The following is a 13,292-nucleotide window of genomic DNA, read 5'->3' on the forward strand; positions in this document are numbered from 1 at the left end:
CATAAAGTGTCATGCATGTTCTTTTGTGTATTTTGGTTGAGGGAGGCAATAATGCGTCTATTTAAAACTTAAAATCAGGAAAATGCAGCTATAATTTTCAACTCAGTGGTTTGCTTCTAATAGCAGCAGCTTCTGACTCCAGAGGAGTATAAGGTCTTCTTAGACAACTTATATTCCAGATCTTCTTAGCATATTATGATGTCAGTTGTTCATAAATCCATCCAAACAAATCCTTTTCCATTTACCAGTCTCACAAGGACAGTCATGAAGTAATGTTCCTTATATGTATTGCCTGCCCTATGACGTTGACTGTTTGTCCGGACATTTAGCTTGTCTGAAGTAATAGGTAATTCTTTCAACAAATATTTGCATGCCTACTCTAGGCCGGGCTCTATCCTGAGTGCTGGGGATGTAGCAGTGAGCAAAGCAGATAAATCGCTGCCCTTAACAGAGCCTGATGGAAAAAGCAGACTTTCAATTAAGCAGTTTATTGAAAAGGAAATCAAGATAATAGTCTGCAGCTGCAGGAGATTGCCACTAAAGAGGGTGAGGATGTTTGTCATAAATGGATATATTCCCAAAAAGCAGGACTTCGGGTTTCTGAAAGTACTCAGAGCTGAACTGAGTGCAGTACCAGCTCAGAGAAGGATTCCCAAGGAGCAGCACATCCCTGGCTTGGACCAGGAGCCTCTTGAGCTGGTGTGCGCCTAGCACCGCATGGGCCCAGCAGACTCGACTGTGCAGAAGCCACTCCTGGAACTCATCCCACTGGAATATTTACAGTGGAAGAGAAGGTGACACCGTATTAGGTGATCATCCGCTTGTGTCCAAATTGTTTGGACTTTCTCACTTTTCTAGGCTTTTCACAGAAATTGCTATCAAACAGGGAGTCCCCCAACAGTTGATCCTGCTGCTGCCTTAACCTCAGTCTACTGCATTCCCTGTACTCCCACTTCTCAGTTTGCACAGGGATTGCCCCAGGGAAAGCTGTCGTCTTTTTTCCCTTTTATTGTGGCTCTTATATTTCAATTCCCCCCGAGCCCTTGCCCTCCTAAAGCTACTAAGGGCTGAACAGGTATTTGGAGATCACTTAGTTCTTGTCTCTTATAATCCACTGAACAAAATAGGATCGAAGTGAATCAATGACTTCGTGCAGAAGGTGACTTCCAGGTCAAGGTCTGCCTTTCAGTTGCTGCTCTACCTACAGGCACTAGCTACATATTAAAACCCCCACCGACCTCAAATGCCCAAATCGACTACAGAGAGTATAAAGCCTGCATTTTCCTAGTAAAGACTAATGCCAGCCTTGACAGGGAGGTTATTTGCATATCTCCCCCTAATTCTCATGATCAATAACAATTATGAATTCCTCCTTGAACAGAAAGTGCTTAAATCACATTTTTATTTGAGCACAGTTCTTGTAGGCTGAGAATCTATAATCTGATTATAAATAACTCAGAGGAGCTAGTCATGGATTATAAAGCTTATTAATTTTTTAATGGTAAAAGTTTGGCTTATTAGGTTACAGTCAATCACTAGATAAGATCTGATTTACATTGTTTGAGAATCAAAAAGAACCAGAGGAGTCCCAAGTGGTGTCACACAAGTGGGAGGAGATTATATCAAACACAAGTGGGTGGGAAGGGAACAAGCCAAGAACAGGGAAGTGAAGAAAGGACAGGGATCAATAAAAAAGGACAAATATTTACTAAGTACTGGTGTCAAATGAGTCAAGTGATGTCAGATAGCATTCACACATAGGTATCTTTTATCTAGAGGAGTGGTACACATTTTTGCCAGTATTTGAAACTCAGTTTGAGCATGATGGTTGCAAAAGGTATGGATCTGTTTAAATATGAGTCTGGGGAAAATTATTGAGCTAAGAATTGAGCTAAAATGGAAATCTGAAACCACTGCCACCAGGAAGTGGCTGCCTAGAGCAGGCTTCACAGAAAGGATGCCAATGATTTGTGCTAACCAATTCTATGTCTAAGGTGTCTAATCACCTTAGGTTCTGAAGTTTAGATAATAGTAATAGCTAATACTAACAGTAACAGCTAGTAGCTCTTACTATATGCCAGACATTGTTCTTAGTATTTTACACTCGATTTATTTAATCTTCAGGACAATGCTATGATGTTAAAAGTGAAGAAACTAACACAAAAAGGTTATTTGAGGTTAGAAGTTGAATCATGACAGTTTGGCCCAAAGCCTATGCTTGTAACCATTACATTAGCCTGCCTAACAGGTGACAACAGAATACAGAAGCGAACAATGGTATGCATTTAAGTTATTCAGTTATTATTTCACTAGACTTTTACTAAGATACCTTCTAGGTGTCTTGGTAAGGAGAGAGAGAGAGAAGGAGGAAGAATCTGCAATTACAATGTAGACACTATCAGTTGTTGATGAAGCTGAGGAGCAGGTTTTTTCCAAAGTGGTTTTTTCCAAAAATGTTTTTTTCCAAAATGGTTTTTTCCAAAAATGTTTCCCCCCGCCCCCAAAAAAACCATTTTGGAAAATTGATTGGCACTATCCACTAAAGATGAGCATGCATATAACTTATTATCAAAAAGTTTTGCTCTATGGTTTATACTCCAAGGAGTCTACATAGATTCAATAAAAAATTTGCAATAATTTCATAGTATTATTCATACTAGCCCCAAAATGAGATCAATTCAAAATGTCCATCAATCATAAAATCAGTAAATTATTGATGATTTCATTAATGAAACTGGATTTTGAAAGAGGGATAGAAAAAAGGGCATTCCAGGTGCTGGCCAATAGAGGTGGGGGAGTGAGGGGCAGCTTGCATAAACACAGGAAATGGGATCTTGGAAAAAGGAAGAAGCTCAGACAGACCCAAGTCTGAATATCAGCAAACCACTGTTTGGGCAAGTTGTCACTTGGGCAAATCTCTCCTAACTTCAGTTTTTCAGGTTAAAAAAAAAAAAATGCAGCCAGTATCCATCTTTTCACAGTTATCTATGACACAGGTCAGAAGGAATTGGTATTCAATGAATGCTAATTAATATCTTATTTCCCCAGTGATTACTTTTCTCCATTTCATCTCCTCTTTACTAGATTACAGGAGAAAATGATATTAAAAGCAGTGAGAAATCATTTTAAATAGGGAAATGGACCTTGTCACTGATGTTCTTGGAAGTCTCATGGAGAAGTTTAGATGTCATAAAGTAGAAAAAGAAGCATTTGGAGGTTTTCCTTGAGGAAAATAAAATGATCAGAAGGAGTGTTCTGTTGCCAGGAGTTGTGAGTGTGGGAGAGCTTTGGAATTGAAAAAAAAAAAAAAAGAAGAAGAGGAAGAGGAAATTAATTAGAAGACTTCTGTGGTGGTAATAAGAGAAGGACAGAGAAGAGAGAGTGTGAAGGCCTCAGATCAATGGGGCTGAGTGAGCTACTGGGAATGAAAGAAGAGAGAACCCAGAGCAAAGCACATTTAATAGAGTTCATTTCTCTAACGTGACTGCCTTAACTTACTGAAGTGGTCGTCACAGCTGCAACAATAGCATCTAGCACAAAGACCACCCACCCGTTTCTTCAACATTCTCAAGATATAATGCAACAGACAATAATCAATCAGTGTAATTGGCAAAGCAAGTTGTTACACACTATAGTCAATCTCTACTCCATCCTGTTAATTTCCCCCCTCATCCACTAAAAAGCCTCTAAAATCCCATTCTATGTGTCTCAAGCCTATAACAGGAACATAAAGATGTTAAAGTTAAGATGGCGTTACTCAAAACAACACCTGTTAAGAAAAACCATGCTCCTGCAAATTAACTAAACCTTATTTGAGAAATTATTTAAATGTTTTTCTCATATGGCATGAAAATTGTTAACCAATCACCAAAAACAACAATTAAATTACTATTGCCTAGATTTCACTCGTGGCTTACATGTGATCTCCTTTGGTGTGTTCTGGCCACTATATACTTGCTATATAAGTATAAATTTAATTTATGTTTGTTTTCCTGCTTTCTACATCTTTTCTGTGACGACTTCAGCAACAAGACTAGGAGCAATCCTTGATGTTTACTTAGTGTTTACCTATAACATTGTGTTCAGATGGATTTGTTTGTGTAATTGGAGATCTTGGAAACCATGCACTATGATGGGCAGGGTTCTTGATTTCCTCTTTTCTGTGCTATATATTCTGTGCTCCACCTAGGGTATCATGGTAGGCATGGTGATGATGCTGAAATGACAATATACAAAGTACAGAGTGTTCACAAGAAAATATACATGTACCCAATCACTTCTTGTGAACAATAGAGCAAGGGTCATAAGCATAAAGATGTAGTGTCATTTTATATACACTTATATAAGACAGATGAGTGGCTGCCAATTTGATCATGACATCCAGATGATTTAAACACAATTCTATTCGATCTTCATTTATTGCCACTTTGGATATTCTTAGACTCTTTTTTAATTATAGTATAATTGACATATGATATTGTATTAGTTTCAGGTATAAAATATAGTGATTTGACCTTTATATTCCTTACAAATGATCACCAGAATAAGTGTAGCAACCATCTGTCACCATACAAAGTTATTATGATAATATTGACAATTTTCTCCATGCTATAAGTTACATACCTGTGACTTACTGGGTTTTTTTTTAATAAATAAGGGTTTATACCTCTTATTCCCCTTCACCTTTTAAAACTCATCCTCCACCCCCCTTCCCTCTAGCAGTGATTAGTTTGTTCTCTGTATCTATGAGTCTATTTCTGTTTTATTTTTCATTTCTTTTGTTTTGTTCTTTTAGCTTACAAATATAAGCAGAATCATATATATTTGTATTTCTCTGTCTGACTTATTTCATTAGCATACATAATACCCTCTAGGTCCATCCATGTTGGCACGAGTGGCAAGATTTCATTCTTTTTTATGGTTGAGCAATATTTCATTGTGTGTATATATCAATAAATAGGTAAATAAGTGGGTAAAGATTTATTTCATTTATTGATGAACACTCAGGTTGCTTCCACATCTTGGCTACTGTAAATAATGTTTCAGTAAAGATAAGGATGTATATATCTTTTCGAATTAGAAGTGAAATAGCTAGATCGTATGGTAGTTCTATTTTTAACTGTTTGAGGAAACTCCATACTGCTTTCCATAGTGACTGCACCAATTTACAATCCCACTAACAGTGCAAGAGGGTTCTCTTTTCTCCACATCCTCACCAACACTTGTTATTTGTTGTCTTTTTGTTAACAGCCATTCTGACAGGTGATGTTTCATTGTGGTTTTAATTTTCATTTCCCTGATGATTAGTGATGTCAAGCATCTTTTCATAAGTTTTTTTGCTATCTATATGTCTTCTTTGGATAGATGTCTGTTTAGGCCTCTGTCTATTTTTAAATTGAATTGCTTGTTATTTTAATGTTGAGCTTTACAAGTTCTCTATATATTTTGGATATTAGCACCTTGTCAGATATATCACTGTGAATATCTTCTTCCATTCAGTAGACTGTCTTTTCATTTCGTTGATGGTTTCCTTTGCTGTGCAAAAACTTTTTAGTTTGATGTAGTCCCATTGGTTTATTACTGCTTTTGTTGCCCTCGTTTGAGGAGATATATCCAGAAAAATGCTGCTAAGAGCGATGTCAGAGTTCAGTCTATGTTTTCTTCTAGAAGTTTTATAGTTTCGGGTCTTACATTTAAATCTTTAATCCACTTTCAATTTATCTTTGTATATGATGTAAAAAAAAGTGGTTCAACTTTATATTTTTGCAAGTATCTGTCCAGTTTTTCCAAAACCATTTATTGAAGAGACTGTCTTTTCCCCATTGTATATTCCTTCCTCATTTGTCTTATATTTAGTGAGCGTATAGGTGTGGATTTATTTCTGGGCTCTCTATTCTGTTCCATTGATCAATGTATCTGTTTTTATGCCAGTACTATGCTGCTTTGATTACTGTAGCCTTGTAGTATAGTTTAATATCAGGCAGTGTGATACCTTCAACTCTGTTCTTCTTTCTCAAGATTGCCATGGCTATTTGGGGTCTTTTCGAGATCTTTTGTAGTTTCATATAAGTATTAAGGTTATTTATTCTAGTTCTGTGGAAAATGACTGGTATTTCGATAAAGATTGTGTTGAATCTGTAGATTGCTTTGGGTAGTATGGACATTTTAATGATATTAATTCTTCCAATTCGTGAGCATAACATATCATTCAATTTATTTGTGTCATCTTCAATTTCCTTTATCAAGGTCTTATAGTTTTCAGAGTACGAGTTTTTTGTCTCCTTGGCAAAATTCATTCTTAGGTATTTTATTTTTTTGATGTGATTATCAGTGGGATTGTTTTCTTAATTTCTGTTCTTGATCATTCATTATCACTGATTTCTAAATATTAATTTTATATCCTATAACTTTACTAAATTCATTTCTTAATTCTAGTAGTTGTTTCATGGAATCTTTAGCATTTTTCTATATATACCATCGTATCATCTACAAATAATGGAATTACCACTTCTTTTCCAATTTAAATGCCTTTTTTGTTTGATTGTTTTTCTTTTTTGATTGCTGTGGCTAGGACTTACAATACTATGTTGAATAAAAGTGGTGAGAGTGGGTATCTTTTTCTTGTTTCTGATCTTAGGGGAAAAGCTTTTAGCTTTTAACCATTGAATGTGATGCTAGCTGTGGGTTTGTCATATATGGTCTTTATTATTATATGGTCTTCGTATGTTCCCTCTATTTTCATTTTGTTGAGAGTTTTTATCATAAATGAATGTTGTGTATTGTCAAATGCTTTTTTACATCTATTGAGATGATCATTTGATTTTTGTCCTTTTTGATGTAGTATATTATGTTGATTACTTTGTGGATATTGGACCACTCTCTCATTCCTGGAATAAATCACACTTGATCTCCGTGTGTGATCCTTTGAATTTTTTGTTGAATTTGGTTTGCCAATATTTTGTTGAGAACTTTTGCATTTATGTTCATTAGAGATATTAGTCTGTAATGTGTGTGTGCGTGTGTGTGCGTGTGTGGTGTCTTTGTCTGGTTTTAGTATCAGGGTAATGCTGGTCTAGTAGAATGAGTTTGGAAGCGTTCCTTACTCTTCAATTTTTTGGAATAGTTTGAGAAGGATAATTATTATTAATGCCTCTTTAAATGTTTCATAAAATTCACCTGTGAAGCTGTCTGCTCCTAGACTTTTGTTTGTTGGGAATTTTTTGATTACCGATTCAATTTTGTTACCAGTCATTAGTCTGTTCAAATTTTTTGTTTCTTTCTGAGTCAGTCTTAAAGGATTATATGTTCCTAGGAATTTATCTATTCTTTCTAGATTGTGCAATTTTTAAGTCACAGATTCTTAAAGCAGCATTCCAGAGGCCAAAGTCATCACTGCACGACCAGACCTAAACTCCTTGATTCCAAGTATATTTCAGTGTTGTTAGCAAAGCAGAGCACAGGTCTATTTGCTTTGGTCATAACTAATTAAATTAAAGTCTATTTAATTAGATTAATTAAAGTTAAGCTGGAGACAATTTGAGGATCAAATTAAAAACAATGATTATATTTTCCTCTAAGTGATCATGAAGAGACACAGAAATGATCTGATGCTTGAAGTAAATTACATGCTACTTGATAATAATGGACAGTTTGGGATAATTTTACAGAAAATATAATTTTCAAATCAAACATATTTGACAACTCTTAAAATATAACAAACGAAAGATGAAATAATCAGAGAGGAGGAAAAAAATGTGAAATAAATAATGTTTCCTTACACTTTTCTTTTATTTATAAATGGATAACATGCTCACTATTAAATAAATAAATAAAAACATGGGAGGTTAAAATAAATAATAATTTCATCATTGCCTCACTCAGCCCTTCTCATCCCAATTTCCCCTTTCTGGAGATAACTAAGCTCTTTCGTGTATTCTCTTAGAAATTTGGTATGTATATACAAGCGTGAAGGCTTCTAATAACAGATTTTTAAAGGAGGGAGCAGAGGTGTCTTGATTACTGGTTGAATTTTTAAAAGTAATCACTGATATTTTCTAAAAGTTTAAAATCTCATTTTTGTGATTATAGTGTTTAAAATTATTTGGTGAAATATAACTCATATTGCATGTCAACTTTTTCATTGGCTGCTGAATGAAGACACAACAATCTGGTTTCATGTTGCAGAACAAAGAGCTAGACTCATTGAGACACAAATACTTGACTTTCAAGGTTGCTCTTTGCAACTATGTATGTTTTTTTGCCTTGCCCACAGTCTTTAGAACCTAACAGCTCAGCAATGTCACTTTAGCTGCACACTTTCTAAAACATATAGAAACTGTCACTAAATAGTTGTTTCGTACCTAAGGTAAACCTGAATGTTTTCACAAAAGTTACCTGGTTAGAGGATAATACTTTCACTTTCGACCATTCCTACATTCCTTTAAGTGACTGTTCAACAACTCTAGATTCGTTCCCAAGTTCGTAGAATCATAAAAATATCAGGGCAGGACAAATTAGTAGGTCCAGGGGTCATAAACTCAACACCTTCACATCCAGGCTTATAAATCATATTAGAATAAAAAAAAAAAGGAGTAATGGATGATGCATTTTCTCTTAAAAGCACTGAAATTAAAACAATAATTAAGATCAAAAACAAAAACCACTGTCTTGGCCAAGTAAAATGAGTCTATTATGAGAAACATCTGCAAATTTTCTAGTCTAACCTCACATGCATTTATGTAAATTTTACGAGCTGCCTTCTCTTTTGCATTTGTGCCCAGTCCTTATCTATCAGTAACACAACAAAAAACAAAACCCTAAACACTAGGAACTGAGAACTCTGCTTCTCTTAACTATGCAGTAGTGAGGGAAAAAATAGGCTTACAAGTCATCATTAGATGACATAAAGTCCAGCCTTCCAGCTTGATAGAGACTGTCCCCAGCTTCTGATATTCATACACCTGGTGGTTCCACATTACATCAGAATTTCATAACCAGTTTTAAAAAGAAAGCAGGCAAGCTCTTTAGTGTATTATCTAGGAGCATTCAAGAGGCCCCCTTTTTAGCAGACCACTCACTCACAAGGGAAAATGGATCACACATTGTTTATAATAATCTGAAGAATTTTCCATCTTCCATAAAAGGACAAGGAATTCGTTTGGCCAAGCTATCCTGAGTTAGAATGAACAGGAAGCCAAGAAAAGATATGTTGAGTGAGACAGTGTAGTAAATTAAATTCCTTTTAGGTTTCTTAAACATACACCATAAAATGGGGATGAATTGTACTACTTTACTTGCCAACAAAAACAAAGTGGCTATAATAGCCTGACATTATACCATGTCAACCCTTTCTTTAAAGAAAAAAAAGGATGAGTGACGCTCTCACAAAAGCTTTGTTCTTGACTTTGTCATCATTGCTAATTGCAGTATGGTCAAATATGTAGAAAAAATCTAGGGCTGTTGAGGGCATATGTGGATATAAACCAGAAGATCTGGGTTCAGGTTCTACCTCCATCTGGTGTAAGATCTCTTTTCAAGGAGGATACTAGGGATACTAGTAACTGTTCTGCTTTCTGCACAGGCGCATGCAAAGTTCCAATCAGAGAGACATTGTGTGAGAATGGGCTTCCCTGAGCAGGAAGTGATCAACTAGTTTCAGATTCTTCTCAGAAAACACCATGCATCCAATGGTACCAATTTACACAGTTGTTTAAGACTTGAAGCCTCTACGAGTCCTTTAAGACTTTTCTAACAAATTGTCTTACTGAGAATTTTGTCACTTAGTAGACATCAGTTTTTAAACACATCTTGATGCATATGCTTATTTAAATGGCCTTTGAAAATTCTTCCCATTAAAAAGCAGGAAGCTTTTTCAAGGTATTAAATATTCAAATGCAGGTCTATGGCCATGCTACCCTGAATAAGCCCGATCCCGTCTGATCTTGGAAGCTAAGCAGGGTTGGGCCTGGTTAGTACTTGAATGGGAGACCACCTAGGAAGAACAGGTGCTGTAGGCATAAAAAAATAAAAAATAAGGGATTGTAAGCTGACAAGGTCCTTGCAATCTGAGAGGTCAACCAAGGGTTGCCTCACCTAAAAATTTCAAATGCAGAAATTAAGAATTGTTCTCCATTTGCTAAAATAATAAAATCTTATATATGAACAAGCAATTTAAAATATAAAGTATAAAAGATATTACTAAATAAAAATTATCTAAATCATTATTTCATTATTTTTTAAGCTTTATTTAGATGAAAATCATACTTTGGAGATAGAGATAGGGAATGAGAAAAGTGAGAGAGCTTCTAATAATATGACACTGATTCATCAATTATAAAACATAACAGAAAAAATTTTGTCTATAGTTATAGCAAAAGTTATAAAGTCTAAGAATTAATTAACCACACAGAATGCACAAGAATTTTGTATAGAGAAAAATTAACTCTATTTATTATAGGCACTGACTACATGGAAAGAAAGATATATCAGTGGAAAGGATGTCATAACTTTGCAAAGATATTGATTCTCCCTAAATTTATCTATAGGTGTCAGTAAATTTCAAGTAAAAATTTTAAAAGAAATTTTGGGGGCAAATTGGAAATTAATTGTTAAATGTATATAAGAGAGTAAGATCCACTAATATTTCATATGAAATTTACATGAAAGAATTTATCCACTATAATAGAAAATGAAGAGTAAAGAGGGGGAATCAGATCTACCAGCTCTTAAAACATATTTCAAAGACATTAAACAGTATTAAAACAGCATGCTATTGGCGTACAGAAAAACAAATGGGACAGAAGAGATGGTATATAGAACATGAGATTAGTAACGCCACCAATCAATAGAGAAACTAAGGATTATTTAGCAAATGATGTTAGGAAATTTAGCTCATTACATGAAGTGAAATAAATTGGATCTCACATGACATTTAAAAATAAACATCAAATAGGTTAAAGCCCTAAATGTGAAAGGTTAAAATATAAAGCTAACAGAAGAAAATATCAAAGAATATCAAATCATTGATTAACTATTTAATGAACAGGTACATCAAGTTGAGAGGAACTGGTGATCACAGAGGCTAAGAAAGTCTGTGTGGGGATCATGGATTGAGCAGAATTAAGGCAATGGGAAGGATATTTTATTATTATTATTATTATTATTAATATGGTATGGGGTCATTTTTAAAGAGTACAAATTTAGTTCCTCTAAAAGTTTACATGAAACTATCTGATCTACTGAGCATTCTTCAGACCTAGGATGAATACAAATACATAAAATAAATATGAATATTAGTTTTTTCTTCTTTAAAATCGGATGTAATTGACATAAATGTTATATTGCAAAATGATCACCACGATAATTCTAGTTAACATCCATCACCACACATAGTTACAATTTTTTTCCTTGTGATGAGAACTTTTAATATCTCTTAAAAGTTGGCTCTCTCAGCAACTTTCAAATATACGATACAGTATTATTAACTATAGACATCATTATGTATATTACATCTCCATGACTTATTTATTTCATAACTGGAAGTTTGTACATTTTGGCCACTTTCATGAACACTAGGTTTTAAATAAAATTATGATTGAAATCTATAAACATAGGAAACATAGATGAAAGCTGTTTATCTTTTTCTCTCTAATGGAATATACACATGTACACATTTGTATGTCATAACTTGAAATGAAATATCCAGCTAATAAATATAAGCTATAAGTCTATAAACTTTACTATTTCATTATCATAGGAAGGTATGATGATGAATGACAAAGTAGTAAATATATTAGGATACTGAAAATGACTTAACCTTATTTAACATATCAAAAAAGTAGAGATGTTTTTCTACATGAGGTTATTATCAGAACAATAACTGTATTATTTTTTATTATATATACTATTCATACATTGTTTTCATATTATGAGTTCATTTCTCAATGCAGTATAAACTGCTGCAACCTTTCTTAAATAATTTGTTAATGAGTATCGAAAGCCTTAATTTTTAAAATTAATTAATTTTTATTAAATTTTTTGGGGTGACATAGGTTAATAAAATTATATAGGTTTTGAGCATACAATTCAATAATACATCATTTGTATATTGCATTGTGTGTTCACCATGGAATGGGAAGAATTTTAATGAATGTGGAGTAAGCTTCCAGAGAAAATAACAACCTACATTTACAAAACACTTTACACTTCCCCATGTTAACTCATTTTATCTTACCAGATGCTTAAGGCAAATGGGGTAAAATATTTCTACTCCCTTTTATATATGCTAAAATTGAGGATCTGAAACGTTTCAATGAATAGACAGACACCCATAAGTAAGCAGAAGAGTAGACTCAAAGCCACTGTTTGGCAACAGAGACTTTCTCTTGTCACAACTTCCTTTGAGCATCATGGTGTATTTGCTGAGCAGTGAGCAAAAGACTCACCACCAAGAAAGTGTAGGCCAGCTATTTTAGTCTCCTTTCTACAGAGGTTGCCCTTTTATGAGACAGACACTTGAAACTGGAGAAAGAAACCAAAGTCATCAGTAGATAACTGTGGAATAGGCAGCTCAGATGTGAATAAGTCATTTTATAGTTCCATTAAAATTGTTACAACTCTCCTGAGAGGCAGTTTCTTATGTTTAATGGTGTCTAAAGCCTGTATTTAAGGAATGGTAATACATACTCTACATTCCTCATAGAGTTGTTATGAAAATCAAATGAAAGGACTTTTTACATATAAGGAATCACTGTCCCAACTTTTTTTATTTCCTGACACCCTTTAACAATTTGTGGAATAACATCAACATCAGTCTGCAGCACCACCCAGTGGATACAATAGTGTTTGACGTTTTTATGTGTCTTCTCATTTTCAGGTGGTAAATATTACCTGTATTACATGTCTATTACTCGGACCTTTTGCTCACACTCATTATATTTCTTTCAGATTTTTGATTTATAAAAATTGTTTATATGAGGTTTTGCCACTGAGTTTTATTTTTATAAATCATGGGGGTAAAAAAAGCCAGGTTACAGAGCAGAAACCCATATTTTACTTATAATGCTTTACCCTATATAGCTATCCTTGTCATAACTGCAACCCAGGTGTTTGTCTTATAAACCAGCTGTTATTTAACACAAGAGAAGCTGGGGATGTTGTTGGAGAGGTCTGTGTCTTTCATGATTCACCCACAAGTTGTACTTAAAATTGTTGAGTCTACATCTGAAACTTTTCTCATTGTAGTTCATTCATTCAGACACATACCGTTGCTTCAATAAAAATCTGTTGCATGT

At 34.3% G+C, this 13,292-nt stretch overlaps 1 pseudogene; it reads left to right on the forward strand.

The window, feature by feature from the left end:
• Window positions 1–9,897: 9,897 nt before the first annotated feature.
• LOC112482599 lies at window positions 9,898–10,016 on the forward strand (annotated as a pseudogene).
• The last annotated feature ends 3,276 nt before the right edge of the window (window positions 10,017–13,292 follow it).

This window comes from Pteropus alecto, unplaced genomic scaffold (assembly GCF_000325575.1).
Source record: "Pteropus alecto unplaced genomic scaffold, ASM32557v1 scaffold185, whole genome shotgun sequence".
In the NCBI taxonomy this organism is placed as follows: domain Eukaryota; kingdom Metazoa; phylum Chordata; class Mammalia; order Chiroptera; family Pteropodidae; genus Pteropus; species Pteropus alecto.